At 46.8% G+C, this 11957-nt stretch overlaps 2 long non-coding RNA genes across 4 annotated transcripts; one reads left to right on the top strand and one right to left on the bottom strand.

The window, feature by feature from the left end:
* Positions 1-498: 498 nt before the first annotated feature.
* On the bottom strand, positions 499-3946 carry LOC111768448 (uncharacterized). Its single transcript, XR_002800836.2, has 2 exons — positions 3721-3946; positions 499-618 (listed from the first exon to the last, which is right to left on the bottom strand). It is a non-coding gene; the product is annotated as an uncharacterized lncRNA (long non-coding RNA).
* Positions 3880-6728, top strand: LOC138918277 (uncharacterized). Of its 3 annotated transcripts, none has more exons than XR_011427400.1 (2): positions 3880-4044; positions 4425-6728. It is a non-coding gene; the product is annotated as an uncharacterized lncRNA (long non-coding RNA). The 3 variants fall into 3 exon arrangements; XR_011427401.1 differs by having other exon boundaries at positions 4397-6728; XR_011427402.1 differs by having other exon boundaries at positions 3940-4061.
* The last annotated feature ends 5229 nt before the right edge of the window (positions 6729-11957 follow it).

Here is an 11957-nt window from a genome sequence, read left to right as displayed (position 1 = left end):
AATAAGGATGGAGAAGTAAGATGAAGCCACACTGATGAGGGCTTCGACATGAGGATTTGGATATGATTCCACAGACAATACGTCCACTGGAGCTGGGGGTGAGCTGGCGGGGTGATGAGAGGCTGGGAGCCAGACCATCAAATTGCAGGGTCAGTAAGCTCTTTCGCGGTCGCCGTGGGGTGGGGAGAGCAGAGTCGGACAAACAGACTAAAGTTTATAGAAATAATCCAAGGGCCGGGTGATGTTATCTTAAAACGAAAATGTACAGCTACTACAGTTTTTAAAAGAAACAGAAATCTGGAGTTTTGCCTCCAAAGTCTCTTGTTTGATTCTAACTAATAACCTGAGTTACTTTTGTAAATGTCGTTTCAAAAAGAAATAAAGTATCTTGACAATAATTATTGAGAGATCGCTGATGGCCATTCTCTCTAAAAAACTTCTCTATATACGGAATAGTTATGACTGTGTCACTGGGAAAAAAAGAAAAGTAAGACATTAAACAGGGCTTTTATGCTTTATTTACATGGAGAAGCAGAGGAACACAGTGCTCTGGGTTCAGATGCTGCCTATGCCATGTTAGAGATGTCAATTAACCTCTCAAAACCTCTGTTTCTTCATCTGTAAAATGGAAATAATAGTAATTAGAAAAATGCCTGTCACATAATAAATGTTTATTGTTATGCTGGTCTGTGAGGTACATGTTATTTTTATAGATTCATTAATTAAAATATTGGCTGCATAGAGCTAATTTATATTGGAAAGAATACTGTCATTCGTTGTAGAGGCAAACAGGGAGTTAAAGGACGTTTAAGTAATAATTAAGAAATGAACAATGGGAAATTTAATGAAAGTCACCATCTAAGGACAAAGCACATTCTTGGCTTTGCATCTATCATAACTGCAGCATTATTAATAGTAATAAAGAGCTTGGTTTCTATAGCGCCTAGGACTTGGAAACAAAGCCAAGTGACACATGTATATATTTATTTAACAGTGGGAGACCCGGCACATTTGAAGACAGGCGCCTGTCCCACTCAGTGGGATGCAGTGCGTGCCTCACGCCAGCTTCTTTAGAGGCACTGCTATTCATCACAGCTGTGATGTTCCCTTCAGAGAGCTCCCACTGGAATGGAAAAGGTGCACCGGCAATTTATATACAAAAGCCAACCCACGTTGGGCTTTGAAAATTCACGGGGAAAACCGTATGCAGTCTGTTAGCTATTCACGGACATGCTCCGGTTTCTGACGGAGCCGCTATGGTTTCGTCTGCTATCATCACAGTAAAATTAGAAAGCAGCAAAGAAAAATTAAAGGACTGGCATGTAGACATCTTCTAGCAGACAAATCACTACGTGTGGAAGTTGTCATGGTCCAGCTGCCATGTAAAAATAGTCGTAATTCACACAGCCCTGTGTCTGAAGTGTGCAAATTGGCCTTTGCCTGGACTGTCCGGCCCTGCCCTCACCTTCCTTCGGTGAAATTACGTAGTCACCGTCCACCATAGGAACGCTCAACGCGCCCTGCAGAGACACTGTGGGTTGGGGATGCACCAACACCCTCCCTCCCGAAGTAGTGCTGTTTATGTAAACTATACCGGAACATCTCTTAACATCTCATGACATGATGTAACTGAAAATAGAAAGGTGCAAATTGCTTCACTGTTGAATCTTGATTCAAAAGGAATGGTACCTCCAGGCAACCTTGCAGCCAAAACATTTCCCATCCCTTAGTTGACTCGGTGCCTAAATCTAGACACCACGATTTCTCCCTGGATGACACCTTATCTCACATCCCTCAGCAGAGGGACGGTGTGCTAGTCTAAAAGCACACTCACATGTACCACCAGTCTGATCTTCACACGAAAGGAGAGAGGGAGACAAGGCGAATGGCACGACATCCATTTTACAGATGTGGACACCAAAGTCCAGGAAGATGAACTAATTTGCCCGAAATCACACAACTAGGAGGGGTAGCGGTGGGGCTCAAATCCAGTGCCCAGTAAAGAGTGCTGTCCAACACTGTATGCCACTTTCCTGAAAGGTGTTTTGCAAGGGAAATAGGGCCTTGACTCCTATAATGATGAGTTAAATTTTTAAATGATAAAGAATAAATATAAGTAGCTTCTTTTAGTCCCAGCCAGGAAAGCAAGCATGATACCAGATTGTGTAAATATGAAATATATAAGAAATGGGATGCTGTCATTTTGTTGGTTGGTTTTTTCCCATGGGATCAGTTCTGTACTCATTTTAGTTCAACCAGCCTTAAACTGAGCAACCACCATGTAGCAAGCAATGCGCTAGACATTGGAGACACAAAGGGTCCAGCTTCAGCCCTTGTCCTGACAGTCCTTTGTGAAGACAGACAAGCAAACCAATAATCCCCCACAGTATTCTAAATGCTGTGATGGAGAGGTACCCACAGGCCGCGAGCGGAGCCCAGAGGAGGAGTGGGGTGTGCCAATTAAGAAAGATTTTCTGCAGAAGGAAACACCTAAGATTAGTTTTGAAAGATGAGTAAGAGTTCTCCAAGCAAAGAAAAGGGGAAAGGAATTCCAGTAAAGTCCAGAAACTTGGAGACAGAAGACAACAGGAATGAATATCGTTTCTGCTGAGGGACAGGGGAAAGTAGAGGGGGTCACTTTAAGGGGGAATGGCCTGTAATCACAATGATAGCTTACGCTCCCAAAGTGCTTGCCATGTGCCAGGCTCTGTTCGAAGGAAGTTCTTTGCATGTGCAAACGCATTTAATCCTCAGAACCACCCCGGGAGGTAGGTGAATTATCAACCCCAATTATGCAAACAGGCAATGGAGGCAGAAAAATTTTAAGCAACTTGGCCAGTCTTCCGTGGCCCATGGAATGTCCAGTGGCTTTCAATGCTTTGCTATCCTGCCTTTCAAACCTGTGTTGGGCAGACGAGAGGGAGGGACATGGAGAGAGAGAGGGAGAGCTCCCTTCCAAAGCGAGAAACAGCAATGAGCAAAGTTTTGGGAAGCACGTGAATTTTAGAAAAAAAAAATTGAACCAACTAAGGGGCTTTACTCCGGAAAAGTGGGCTGAGAAGGCAATATGAAGAAAATGAACCTCAATATTAAGGAGCCTGTAAATTAAACTCAAGTGAGAATTCTCTGCTGGTTGGAAGTAAGCCGTGTCAGACCCCCATCTCCCAGGGGGATTGCCAACTATCCCTCGTGTGGGCTGTGCTTCTCGGAAATGCTGAGTAGTCAGAATGCTGCCAGGTTACTAGGGCAGCCCATAAGAAGGCACAGGCGTCTCCAGGAATGTGTGAGCCCTTGAGCAGATGTTCAATAAATATTGATTGACCACAAATCCCATTTAGTGCTATAACTAAGATCAGTAAAATTAACTGGAAACACATTTAACATTAGCATAGTTGTTACGATCCGTGGCGAACAGGTAAAAATTCAATGAGTAAAGTTTTACCCTTTTTCTCTTCTTTTTTTAAGGGCTTTAGGGTAGATAAGCTGTCACCAGCTATTAAGTTCAAAGTCAAGTTTGCAGACTACTTCTGGCAAGGAAGAAAGAACTTTGTGATACGTGTTTTAATTGGTAATCTTGCCCACATTTTATGTTATTTTTTCAATGTTTACTTTCTCTCCATATCCACTATTTCTTTTTTAAAAGTTTTATGGCACTATATGTATCTTTGAAAATGACCGCAAATTCTTTTGCAATGAGGAAAAGTATAATTAAATACATACATGAACCAGATGTTCCTTGAAGACCCCTTGGAGATTTAGTTAAAATTAGTTTACCCCCAATGCGAGGACCTCAAGGCACCCCCATGCTTTCCGTCTCCTGTGGCCCGTGTGATTCAGGCCCGTTGCTCCCGGCCCAGGCGTTACTATAGGCAACAGCAACACGAGTTGAAAAGGCGGGCAGGGCCCTGTCCTGCTGGAACTTACATTCTTGTGGGAGGGAGACAGGCAAACAGCAAACACAAACAAAAGAATAATGTGCAGAAAAAGACAGTTTCAGAGAACGAAAAGTTCCGCAAGAAAATGAAGCAGGAGGCGTGAGGTCCCGTGAGTGGAGGGGGCAGGTGGGGAAGCTCTCCTGGGGGTCGGGGAAGGCTCCCTGAAAGGTGACCGCTGACTGGGGCCCGAATGACCAGCTTGGTGGCCTGTAGATCTGGGGAGGGGTTCTGGGCATAGGCAGCCAGCAGGGCTGGGTTTGGGGGCTAGGCTGAGCCTGCCACAGTGAAGAGGCGCAGGGAGGCCTGTGGCGGGGTAAGCAGCCCTCCGAGAGAGAGGGGCTGCTGATGGGGGTGAGGCCTGGCAGGGGCCACATCACAAAGGGCTTTGTGAAAACCAAGAGGAGGAGATGGGAGTTTACACTCAGTGGGGTCTGAAGGGATCTGCTTTATGATTTTTAAAGGCCACTGTTTCTGTTTTGTGGAGAGAAGACCATACAGAAGCAGGAGGCCCTTCGGGAGGCTCTGGCAGACGTCCAGGGGTCAGACGGTGGCCACAGGAACTACGAGGTGTTAGACGTCAGGTGGAAGTCGACGGATGCAGGTTCAGTTTTGCTGACAGAAGCAGCCCTCCTCCCGCTCCCCTGGCTGACTTCTGCAGGAAATTCTACTGCACCAAGATCGAAACGTTTGAAATTTTACGGAAGATTTGCAGGGCCAGAGGGAGGGGCTTACTCTGGGGAACACGTGGGCATCTTTGATAGGGCCCCTTTGTCTCACTCCGCACCCTGTTCACGGTCCTTGGTGCCCGCCTGTGACATTCCCCTCTAGGCAAACCCCCTGACACTGGAACCCAGGGCCCTGCCGGCTCCCTCCGAGGCAGCAAGGCCCTTTGCATGGGTCCAGCTTCAGATCACTGCAAACATACTAAATCAAGTGGAAACCACGCATTCCACGTTGAATAGTACTTACATGTGAGTTGACTTGTGGCTGACTAGGTGATATGCTGTTACGGCTTGCAGACATTTAATTGTATATTTATTTTATTTTTGGATTTACTTTTCTGTGCTGTAATCAATTTCTTTTTCAGGCCTCAAACATTTTGTAGGTCGCTGCAAAGCTTGTACCCCCTGCCTGTGGAACTTGGCAATTCAAACAGCCGTGACCGGCCTGTCTGCGTGGTGCAGGCTTGCTGGCGATCTGGAGAATGGCATCATCTCCGTGTCACTGCTCATGCACACAGAGGCATGAACTGCAGCATCAGCAGGTTCCCACGACACTGCCCACGATGTCAGTATACATCCCCACGCTCCCCTTGTTCCCAGCCCTGGCAGCGCAGACAGGGCTTCCTGCAGGGCCTGCCTTCTTCTCACTTGCAGGATCCTCTCCCCTCCCACTCTCCTCCATGCCCTGGAGCTTGGGAAGGGTCAATCCAGAGCTAAAGGTGCAGAAATCCTGGGTCCTGTGTTTTCCCTGGCTGACCAGGGGCCATGGCACGGCCTGCGCTCCGCACTCTGAGGCCGGGGACTGGAGCTGAGGGTGGGGTGCAGGCCAGGCAGAGAGAGAACACTGTGAGAAAGGACTCAGGAGCCCCACCCGCAGGCATCTTGGGGTAAAGAAATGGAGACAAAGCTGGAACAGAAGGAGCAAGTGGAGGGCGCAGGGGCGGAGTGAAACGGGGGCAGCTACTGACAAGACGGGCCTGCGCCTGGGAGATTCCAGAGACAGCTGCCTCCACCTGCGCTCCCACAGAGGCTGTGTTTGGTTTCGGCAAGCACGCAGGTCACTCCGGCCCACCCTGGCCAGCACTGTTTCCAGGCCTGTCCCCCCACCTCTCTGTCCTCTTCTGTAGGTCCAGCGCCTCTTGGAGACACAAGGGTCCTCCCCACGTGTGGAGACTTTTGAAACCGAGGCAGCAGATTTGGGGTCCAAGACGTCCACTCTGGAGACTGCTTGGAGTCCAATGCCAGCTCTGTGCTTAATCCCCTGGGGACCTGGGCATAGTCCTCAACACGCCGGCACCCGGGGCACCCGGGTCTCCTCAGCCGTAAAGTGGGCTGGTGTAGCTCCTCCTTCACCCGTTGTTGGGAGTCTCCTGTGAAGTACCTACCACGTGAAAAGGACTCTGTAAATGCTTAGCTATTATTATTTTAAAGAATTGTTGGGGCCAGCCCCGTGGCGTAATGGTTAAGTTCACACGTTCTGCTTCGGTGGCCCCGGGTTTGCTGGTTCGGATCCCGGGTGCGGACATGGCACCACTTGTCAAGCCATGCTGTGGCAAGCATCCCACATATAAAGTAGAGGAAGATGGGCACGGATGTTAGCTCAGGGCCAGTCTTCCTCAGCAAAAAGAGGAGGATTTGTGGTAGATGTTAGCTCAGGGATAACCTTCCTAGAAAAAAAAAAAAAAGAATTGTCAAAACAGGATCATGATTGTGGTACATTTTAATGTTTACAATAACAAATTATAATTTGAATTCACAAGCACAATGGCGTATCACTGTGCTTTTCACAGGTAATTACGAGAATTTGTTTGGTCTTCTTTAATGAATTCGCAGTCGCGAGAGGGAGTGTGGTCCAATCATGGGACATGAGTTTGCAGTTGGATGAGAAGCGTCTGTGTCTATGGCTATATTTATAACCTCATTTGGAAACAATGTCAAAATTCTAAATTTGAAGTCCTTTGTGAATGTTTGTCTCCAGGCCAAATGCTTTTCCTTGTCCCCTTCTGACCCCCACTCCCACCCCCACTCCTATCTTAAAACGACTAAAGCCCATAAACGTGAGGAGTTGGAACTCCGCTTCCTGTCTCTCTGATTTCAAAATTAGATTAACAGGGTACTACGCCTTTAATTTTATAATTGAGTGATTCATGTATGTTTACATGATCAGATATACATAGCGCTTAAGATGCAAACACAGAGGGAGAAATAATGCAGAGTAGAACCCATGTGTCCTGGAAACTGAGGTCAGACCAGTCTTGGAGGAGCCACGGGTCCTGGCCAGAAGGGCACCGTGGGAGAGGGGCCAGCTTCTCTTGTCAGCAGTCTCGTTCGTGCGCCCAGTGGAAGCTGTGTGCACGACCAGTGAGGAGTGGATGATTTTCAACCAAATGGCGCAACACGGCTACCAGCATGACCCTAAATTACAGCAGCCCACACTGTAGGGGGCTGAGAGGGACGCAAAGTTGACACTGCCCCGTGGGTTCCCCTGGAAACGCCAATGCCGCGAGGGAAGGCTTGGCGGCGGCTGCCCGGGGAACCTCGCTCGCAGAACTCTAAAAACAGGAGGCTTGGCAGCTCCCCAGGAAGCTGAGATGAAAGTCTACCTAGAGCAGAGCAGACGGGCTGACCTTTCCAAGGCCTTTTTATCCTTGAGAGTCTACGGATTGGATGTAGTGTGGAGTATTTTTCAACTTCCCGTCAAGAAGTCGGGGAGTATATAAGAAATAAGGTCTGGTTCTGTACTAATTCCCTCATGCATTTTTAAAAAGTTAAAAAAAATAGATAAACTTGGTAATCACTCAATAAATTATAATTCCAACAAGAAAAGAGGTTTAAATTTTTCTACTTTGCAAATCTAAGAGCTCAAGATTCCTGTGAAGGAATACTTAGGGGAAATACCATTTTTTAAATAAGAGACAAATCATTGCTGCTCTGCGATGGAAACAGCACATTCTTGTTGAGTGAATGAGTTATTGAGGAACACAGCTTTCCACGTACTAATGTTAATTATTTTAGAGGAAATAAAGTCACTGGATAACGATGACAACTTAAAAAAACACCTGACAATTATTAAACGCACTTTATCTCTGTTATCTATTGCTATGCAACAAACTACTACAAAATGTAGTGGCTTAACACAATATTTTATTATTTCTTAGGATTTTATGGGTTGATTGGGCTCAGCTAGCATGACCTCTGCTGGGACTAGAATGTCCAAGAAGCCTGTCTGGAGCCTCAGCTGGGACGGCTGGAACAGCTAGGGTTTGAAGGGGCCTTTCTCTCTCTCTCCAGGGGTCTTCTCCAGCAGGATAGCCCAGCTTCTTTATATGGTGGCTCAGGGCTCCAAGAGCAAGTGTCCCAAAAGGACAAATCACTGTGTGCAAGCACTTATTAGAACTCTGCTTCCATATCACTTACTGGTATCCCATTGGCCAAAGCCAGTTATCCAGCCAAATCCAGAGTCAACATGGGAGGGCGTTATGCAAGGGCTGCAATACTGGGAGGCTCAGTGCTTTGGGGCCACCAGAGCAACAGTCAATCACATAACTCATGTGCCACATCTGGAGACATTTTACAACAATTTATCCTCTTTAAAAATCAAAACCACCCTATAAAGTGGATACTACTTAGAATCTTCATTCTAAGATGAGAAAACCAAGGCACTTTATTGCCCAAAGTGACACTGGTAAGAAGTGACAGAGCCGGGACTGAATTCAAGCCACCAAACCCTAGAGCCTGAACTCACAAGTCTGAAGGCACAAGCACAAGAACAGGAAATTAGCAACTGCTAAAAGTAAATAATATCTCAGAAATATTTAAGTAATATTTGATTCAAAGGTTTACACCTTCAGCAGTATTTTTGAGAATTTTTGCCCTCTTTTTCAAACAGAGGTCTTGTACATCTTATCTCCTAAAATAGTTGTGAACCAAGAGAGGCAAGAGCACTAGCTTGAAGTGGCTGTTGACCTGGATCAGACTTTTCTTCTCCTACTTGTTGAGTCACTCAAAGACTTAATTTACTCAACTATAAAATGGGAATGATTTGGGCCAGCCCAGTGGCATAGTGGGTAAGTTTGCACGCTCCGCTTCGGCGGCCTGGGGTTTGTGGGTTCAGATCCCTGGCACAGACCTGGCACCGCTTGCCAAGCCACGCTGTGGTGGCATCCCACATAAAACAGAGGAAGATTGGCATAGATGTTAGGTCAGCAACAATCTCCCTCAGACAAAAAGAGAATTGGCAACAGATGTTAGCTGAGGGCCAATCATCCTCACAAAAGTAAAAAAAAAATAAAATGGAATGATAATGATATCTAATTTGCAGCATTGTGGTCAGGATTACATGCAATAATATAGTGTGCATAAAGTATCTAGAATGTTCTTGATGCATAGAAGGTGTTCATGCCCATGTATAACCATGCATCCCGGACAGCGAACCGTGGGGGAACATGGGAGAGGAGATGTTAGGGGACTCATGATCTCCCTGGAGAAGGATTAGGGTGGTTCATCTTACCCACAGCACAGGCTGTCATGCCTGCCCACAGCTGGGAAGCTTGGCCCAGAAGAGGGTGGGAGAAATGACTGGTCTGGAACACCCCAATCCAGGAACAAAAGAAAAACAGATACACAGCCCCTGGAAGACTCGTGGCTGGTGTCCTCACAGAACTGGTCTAACTAATCCAACCCAACTTGACCAGGCTCTATTACCTGCAAATTCAATCCAGCTCTAAGAAGGCTTTAGGGCATCCGCCAAGCTGGGAGAGTCACGGACTAGCCCAGTAAGGCTCAATTATCTAGTCCGGGTCACCTGCCGGTACAGGAGACTATTTTGACTCCAGCAAAGATGTGGAAAAGGGAGAAAATAAGAAACAAGTCATCCTGGGTCACTTTCCAAACCTTAGTTTCCATTATCTGATTATGCCAGCAGCTGTCTGCTGGTTTTGAGGCAATTTACAGCTGGAAGAAACAGGACTCCACATTTCTTCCTTTGGGGTTTGAATGATGGTTTTTTCCATGGTATTATGGTCACAGTTCTATACATGAGTTATGGCAGCTTTAAATTACAGCCACAATATTATGGGAAAAAGGATAAATTCCTTACTGCCTGCTTTTATCTCCAAAGCAGTTGGGAAATGGGGAGGAGGCCATTTACCCAGAAGGACTAAGATGATGGTGGGGGATGTGTGTGTGTCAGAGACGGCAGCTGGCAGCAGGCTTTGCCGAAACGCTCTCCAGTGTTAACACATTTTATACGAATCTCTCTTTCCCAGATGCTGGAGGAAAGACAGGGAAAGAGGATGCGGAAGGAGAATGATAACAGCGCAAGGCCTTTTAAAATCTGCTCATTTCACTACGTCACTGGTAGTACACTGCCCAAACACTGCTCTCCAGGGACTCAAGGAGACTCTTCCCAAAGCATAGTTCTTGCTTTTTTTAAGGTAGTTTTCCATAATTCATTAAATATGTTTCTTGCTATCTCACACACCTGAGTAACCCCTGAGCATGGTGCCCCAATACCGTGATTTGGTTGCTATCTTATGCGCTGTGTGAACTCATCAAGTTATTTCACCTCGTCAAGCTCAGTCTTGTTGTCTGTCAAATGGACATCATGACACCTACATCACAGGGTTATTGGGGTAGCTAAACGAAGTGGTTTGCACCTTCCTTTCTCTCACCCTTCTTCCAGCCTCTATCAATTCTGCAGCCGACGTGTCTCTGGGATGGATTCTCTTCCCTCCATTGTCTTGCCGATGGATCATCTCTCACCTGAACCATGGCAGGAGCCTCCCACAGCTTTTCCCACCTCCGATAGTAGAGGGATCTCCAGAATGCACACCGACCCTCCGCCTAGTGCCCATTGCCCATTCCCATTGGCTACAGTATAAGGTCCAAACTCCAGAGCAGAGCACCTAAGTCTCCGGGGACCTCCCCGCTCCACACCCAGGTTCTGACCCCGTGAGATGGTCGGCTGGTGGTGTGGCCTTCGAGGGGGGAACACGAGCTATCTGTCAGGTGGCAGAATTGAGAATCCAAAAGATTCTTGCCACTGTGTGGTCAAAGGAGCAGTGGCCACAGCTGAAGGTTCTGGTTGAAGTTTTTGTGTGGAATCTGTGTTTGGGCCTCAGATCTTTGTCCTTGGAAGGCCTTGAGAAGCCCAGGTTTATTTCTGAACAATGCATTCCCTCGTATTCTTTCCCCAGCTTAAGAATTTGTTAAATATGGTTTTTAAAAAAAGAAACAAGAAAAGCAAACAGCATTCTTTTGCTTTGATCAGAAAATTACGAGGAGTTCTAGTCCTGGAAGAGATGGATGTGCTCTGGAGGCGGGGGGGAGGTCAGCTCCGTGAGGGACGGCTCTGACGTAGCAAGATGGCACAGTGATGACACTTCTGGGGTCAAACACCTTCCCTCCACATGTGCTCCTTCGGGGGTGTTCCCAGGGCTTCAATCTCAGTATTTCAAGGAAGAAAGAAAATTATTTGAATGGAGGGCTTTATATTCTATGCGGAGAAGAATCAGAAGCTGAAGGACAACTTTGAAAACCACTCGAGAACCATAGACTTCTACTTGGCAATAAAAAGGAGCAAATTACTGATACATGCAAAACTCTGGATGACTCTCAAAAGCCTTAGCTAAGTGGAAGCGCCAGCCACAAAAGGTGGCATACTGCATGACTCCGCTGATACGCCATTCTGGAAAAACAACACTTCGTGGTTGCAGGGAATGGGAGTGAGGGGGAAGGGAAGTGAACATGCCCAAAGGGGCATGAGGAAATTTTGGGGGTGATGGAGGGGCTCAGTGTCTTGAGCGCAGTGTTATTACAAGACTGTGTCAACACTCATCTAACTACACCTAAAAGGGGCGAATCTCCCTGTATGCAAATCACGCCTCAATAAACCTCACTCATGCGCACACACACTCCCCCTAGAAGTGGCTGGAATCAGGGTCTGTGGGCGTGTCTAGGAAATGGTCATGTGATGTTGCCTGTGTTTATATATTAAGATTCTGTGGCAGACTTGGTTTGTCAAAAGAGTTCTGCTGCTGAAAACCTTTGGAAACCACTGGATAAGATCAACGTCAGTGGGGGCAGCTGAGGTTTTCTAACAGGCAACGCCTCTCTCCGCTGTTTTTTCCAGCTGTGTCTTCCTACAAGACAGAAACCAGAAGAGGACAAAGCAGACTGCATACATTTGCTGTCTCTAAGTAATGCCAAAGTGTTTTCTCTCCCTCAAACTGAGTCTTACTAAGCACTCTGCACTCTCTAAATTTAGGAGCAAAGGTTTGGAAGCCGTCTACATTTGCCA

This window comes from Equus caballus, chromosome 16 (genome assembly GCF_041296265.1).
Source record: "Equus caballus isolate H_3958 breed thoroughbred chromosome 16, TB-T2T, whole genome shotgun sequence".
Classification (NCBI taxonomy): Eukaryota; Metazoa; Chordata; class Mammalia; order Perissodactyla; family Equidae; genus Equus; species Equus caballus.
This window is presented reverse-complemented; position numbering and strand designations above follow the sequence as displayed.